The sequence below is a fragment of the Leptidea sinapis genome, chromosome 38 (genome assembly GCF_905404315.1).
Source record: "Leptidea sinapis chromosome 38, ilLepSina1.1, whole genome shotgun sequence".
Taxonomy (NCBI): domain Eukaryota; kingdom Metazoa; phylum Arthropoda; class Insecta; order Lepidoptera; family Pieridae; genus Leptidea; species Leptidea sinapis.
The window spans coordinates 8,247,359-8,253,809 of NC_066302.1; positions in this window are offsets into that span (position 1 = coordinate 8,247,359).

Consider the following 6,451-nt stretch of genomic DNA (forward strand, 5'->3'; position numbering starts at 1 on the left):
CGAAATATGCCAATCTGAAAAATAAGTTTATAAATACTTAGTACCTATTATTCATTGTCATTATATCTTACTGCTAATATTTTTATCTATTACACAAATTTCTAGGACAGTGATGGGTTTAATAATAATAATAAATTGTTTACAAAAAAATTATTACACATAAAATTTGTAATAAGTTTAGACCACAGTGGAAGCAATCCCACACACGAACATAATAGTACTGCCGTTCAAACAACAACACGTGTGATGCCTCCGTTTTTTATGACAAGAAGAATATTCACCTAATGTTAAGTGATGCTGAACTCAATGCAGCCAATCAGGATTCTTGTAAAACAAACTTAAAACCAGTAAGATGTGAGTTACCTACCAGTCATTCAAGCTACGGCGCCTTTCAAACCCGAAGCAAAAATAGTCTGCACGCTACTACTTACCATTTTATTATTCCGACTGAAGGACTAGCATCAATTTTCATGAAATAAATTAAAAAATAATTAAACCGAAGCAAAAATAGTCTACACGCTTATTCTAGCTGAAAAAAAAGCGCTTTGGTTCCCATCCAACGTAATCAGGTATCATCAACGTATCGTGCAAGTACTATTCTTACTATTGAATTAGGCGTTACTTTGCGGAAATCCATAATTATACAAATGATTTAAGTTTTCTTTAGTGTTAATTCCGCCAATATTTGTTTTTAAACAATTCGACATGTGTTTCGCCTCTACACGAGGCATCCTCAGGACGTGTTGTCTCGCCAAAATCTGGCACGAGACTGCGGAATTAACACTAAAGAAAACTTAAATCATTTGTATAACTATTCTTACTATAATTTATTTCTCAGGGCAAGAAGTAATTCAGTATCAAGGGTTATTCGTTAAATCACTTTAATATTCATACATAGTATAGAATAAACAAACCTTAATGTACTGTTGTTATGTATTGCCTTACGATGTTATGTATTGCCTTACGATAGTTGTAGCCTTACGATAGTTATACATTGATCATTCCTATTATTTACTCTTAGTACTTAATTATATTCAATATTTATATCGTAATGACTCTGTTTATGTATTTTTCCCAAATCATAATCAGTACGTAATTAGTAACGACCCTTAGCATTGTTTAATATATTGTTTACTGTTCCCATGTTTAGTTATCTATATTAGTTAAGTACACTCCTTAGCATAATATAAGCTCTTGCTAGAGCTATAGCAGTTAGTCGATACTTCAATGTCTTAGATATAAGTTGTAAATTGTGAATCATTATAATAAATATTTTTTATAACAAGTTTTCTTCTCGTCGCGTAACAAATTTGGCGCAGTCGGTAGGATCTCGCGTGATCCACTTCGTGAAACACGGAAGACGAAACCAACGTACAAACGCAGCGGGACACACATCGCCCATCGCAGAAAACGTACGGTAGCCACAGGCTTTTAAACGTTTCGCCGGACCATGCAGCTCCTGATTTTACTGTTATTGTGGTGAGTGGCTTAACTTGTTGCTCTATTTTCTGATTCCATATCCTATTGTTTCCTATTCCTATTAATAATATTATCTACGTATATTATTGTTTAAATCTAGGCATACTCTTACTTACTACTTCAAACTTAAACGATTTATAAATTTTTGTTATATCACTAACAAAACATTTCAAAATGAGTAAACCAGAAATCAAAATCAATGCAGAAGTAGATCTTAAGGTGCTACTACAATTAATTCCTGATTTCGACACGTCACAAAGTTCAGAAGTGTATCGATTCATTCGTTCTTGCGACGCCGCATTCTTGTTAGCCTCAATTCAGCAGCAACAACTTCTTTTAATTTACACATTAAATAAAATTAAAGGTCCCGGTTCCTCTGACGTCCATGTTAAACAATATGTTACTTGGGACGACTTAAAAGCATTTTTAATTCAAAAATATTCCCAAACAAAAACGTTAGGTCACTTGACCCTAGAACTCCAATCCTTATTTCAAAAACCCAATGAATCAGTAACGGATTATTTCCTTCGCGTTGACCTATGTAGAAGTAAAATAATTGAAAAACTAACAACGGAAATTTTAGATAATACCCTGGAGGGTCGTAAGACAACTACCGAAGAGATAGCCTTAAATGTGTTTGTAAATGGTCTTAGCTCCGATATAGGTATAATGCTACGAACTAGGGCTTTTACCAACCTATCAGACGCGGGTAACTTCGCTACACAAGAAGACAAAATTCGGAAAATGAATCTTGCTAGACAGTCTTTATATAGAAATGTATCTAGGCCTGCTATTTCCATACCTTCACCTAACAAAAACTCACAATATAGTTATAACACACCCACATCTCAGTTCCAAATAAGTAATATAAAAATTTGCAATTATTGCAAAAAACCTGGCCATCTAATCGCTGAATGTCGAAAAAAGAGCTTACAATAACAATTTAAAAAAGAACCACATACATCCCTCAACATTTAGTCACCGTACATTACCTACACAATCACAAGAAAATAACAAACATTCAAAACATATCAATCATTTAAACTCACAAGCGGCCGAGGAGATGGGCTTATCCTTGGAAACCGCTTTAGTACCCTGCTCCAATGCCCAAACACAGTCTTGGAACCCTGTAATCCAACAGGAACTGAACAACAACCTGGAAAACCTACAACTTTAAAGAAGGTTCAGTTATCAAACAAACTAAAATACCCTTCAAATCCAGTCCATCGGGGACAAACGAAAATCATCTTGACCGAAACAGATAAGTCACAAAGTAATGTATATTCACAAACAAATTCAGTCTATCGGAGACAGTTTCGTGATGCATGCACACAAACAGATGACTTGACTAGCCGGTTTCAAAATACTAAATCTGAATGCACTAAATCAATCCAATTCAATACCGAACTCACTAACTCTGAAACAAATTCTAAAAATAATATCTCTCATAACTTACTACCTCATGAAACTCCTAAATCCAATACACTCAAATCTAAATCAAGTCAAAATCCAAAATCAAAGAGAATATCTAAATTAAAAATAAACAAAGAAATTTCACCTGAATCATACAATATTTCCTCGCTAAACGTTCCTCCAGAAAATCTTTTACATTGCAAATTTCATATCCATGGCGTACCAGTAACATTATTAGTTGATACCGGTGCCGCTATATCTATCATTAAGAGAGATAAGATCGGAAACAACACGATCAATCCTTCTAATAAAGTTTCAATTATTGGCATCTCTAACTCAAAATCTACAATACAAACTTACGGCACTTCCGAAATTTCTCTTGATGATTTCCCTAAACATAAATTTCATATAGCCGATCTCAATATAATAGCTGACGGTATCCTAGGGAATGACTTCATGTCTCAATTCAATGTTAACATCTATGTCCAATCAAAAACTATGCGAATACGTAATAAGTCTTTTAAACTCTTTTTCCTTGATGAAATACCAAAGAAGGAAGACACTAAACAATTTATAGAACAAAGATCAGAAACAGTTATCAATTGCTATGCTAATCATCTTCGAGACGGTCCTGCTATTGTTGAAAAACAAACAATTGGCGACGATTTGACTATCCCTAATGCACTCGTCAACATTAAAGATAACAAATTCCTAATTACTTGTGTAAACTCCAGCAATCAAAGCAAATTCATTTCCGTTCCTTATATCAATGTCAGTTCATTTAATGAACAAACAAACCTAATTAGTTACTCTGTAAACTCCATGAACACAGGAAACAATAACAATTTCTCATCAAAAGAAAAGAGTAATAAACTTATTAGACGTGATCACTTAAACGACGAAGAATGTGAATCATTAGATAAGATTGTTTCCAACTATGCAGACATATTTTACACTGAGGGCGACCCCCTAACATTCACGAATCACACCAAGCATTCAATTCCCACAACATCAGAGACACCCATTAATACAAAAACGTATAGATTTCCCTTTGTACACCAACAAGAAGTAAAATCACAGATAGACAAAATGTTAGATCAAAACATAATACGACCTAGTACATCAGCTTGGAGTAGCCCTATTTGGGTAGTGCCCAAAAAGCTAGATGCCTCTGGAAAACAAAAATGGAGAGTTGTTATAGATTATCGTAAGCTCAATGACATTACAAAAGGAGATTCATATCCCTTGCCTAATATTACAGATATATTAGATAAATTAGGACACTCAGTATATTTTACGACTCTAGATCTTGCTTCAGGTTTTCATCAAATAGAGCTTAACCCTACAGATATCCCTAAAACCGCATTTAACACACCTTACGGACATTACGAGTTTTTAAGAATGCCATTTGGCTTGAAGAATGCCCCTGCCACGTTCCAAAGGGCAATGGATAGCGTTCTTTATGGTCTTCAAGGTGAACGATGTTTTGTTTACCTTGATGACATTGTAGTTTTTGCATCTAGCCTCCAAGAACATGAGCAGAAACTTAACGAAGTCTTTGGTCGCTTGAGACAACATGGGTTAAAGGTTCAACCAGATAAATGCGAGTTCCTGAGAAAAGAAGTTGCTTATCTCGGTCACATCGTCTCGAGTGAAGGCGTAAAGCCTAATCCTGAAAAGGTTAAGGCCGTCAAAGATTTTCCAATCCCAAAATCATGCAAAGACATAATTCATCCTTCCTCGGTCTTGCAGGTTATTACCGCAGATTTATACCAAATTTTAGTAAAATCACTAAACCTATGACGGGTCTTCTAAAAAAGGACGTTCCTTTCATTTGGAGTGTAGAACAACAGCAGGCTTTTGACACTTGCAAAGATATACTCACTACCGTTCCTGTTTTGCAATATCCAGATTTTAGCAAGGAATTCGTATTAACAACCGATGCCTCTATTCATGCAATTGGAGCAATACTTTCTCAAGGTGAAATTGGTAAAGATTTGCCAATCGCGTATGCTTCACGTACTCTCAACAAAGCAGAATCCAACTATTCAACAATTGAACGCGAATTACTAGCAATCGTATGGGCAGTAAAACACTTTCGCCCCTATTTGTTTGGTAGAAGATTCAAAATTGTGACTGATCATAAACCTCTTACCTGGCTTTTTTCAATCAAAGACCCAGGTAGCCGTCTTGTTTGCTGGAGACTGAAATTAGAAGAGTACGATTATGAAATCATCAATAAAGCTGGTAGAATCAATACCAATGCTGACGCGCTCTCACGACCACCAATTTTTAACACCAACACAATTGACCACAAGATCAATACTTCAGATCCAAAATCACTTCTGAAGATTATCTACAAACTAATTACGAACGTTTCTCCGAAATCTCATCTCATAATCTCGATACCCCAAAACTGAAACTTTCACCAGATAGACTCCTAGACCCCCGACACAAAAACACCTTTGTTCCCATATCCTGTGAACTCTCCGACTTAAACGAGATCTATAAAGAAGCTATAAACTCATGTTCACAAATAAACCCATATCTCGAAAAATCTAGATCTCTTTATGACACCGATCTCTTAATCTCAAATGAAAACCAGAACATATACTTTTCTTGCACACGACCTACACATTTTGATCCTTGGAACTCAGAAAGCTATTTTAAATCTTTAATGTCATGCCTTCAAGGAAACGATATAAAAGTACTTTATGTACCAGATCTCAAAAATGATAAGACATGTAAACTCAACGGAAATGAACAATTACACATAACGGCATATCTAGCCGAATATTTCGATTGTCATATAACAATATGTGAGAATAGAGTCCGTATTCCAAGTCCCGACGAAATTTCGAACATTCTTAAAATGTACCATGATGAACCTCTTTCAGGACACCGCGGTGTCATTGAAACTACACGGAAAATCCGTGATGACTATTTTTGGAAAGGAATGACGAACAATATTAAAAACTATATTGACTCATGTCTTATCTGCCAACGAAATAAAATTCAAAGAAAATCCTTTCAAGCTCCTATGGTTATAACCTCTCAATCAACTGAACCTTTCGAAAGAGTTTCTATGGACCTAGTTTCTTATTCCGACATAAGCAATAGCAATAATAAGTATGTTCTCACGCTACAGGGCGAACTTACAAAATATGACCAAGCATATCCACTTCCAGATAAAGAAGCTCTTACCGTTGCCAAACAATTAATACATTTTTGCCAACACTACGGTGTACCTAAACGCTTCCACTCTGACCAAGGCTCTGAATACATGAATAATGTAATGAAACAACTCAAGAAATTCTTGGGGTCCAACCACACGTTTAATACAGCCTATCACCCACAAACCAACGGTGCTCTGGAAAGGTTTCACGCCACATTACGTGATCATATTCGCATGTATCACAACAGAAATCTTAGAAACTGGGATCAAATCATACCCTTTGCAATCATGTGTCATAACACTTCTGTTAATAATTCTACAGGCTTTACCCCACACGAACTTCTATTCGGATTTAAACCTCGTCAATTTTATTCAATAAAATCT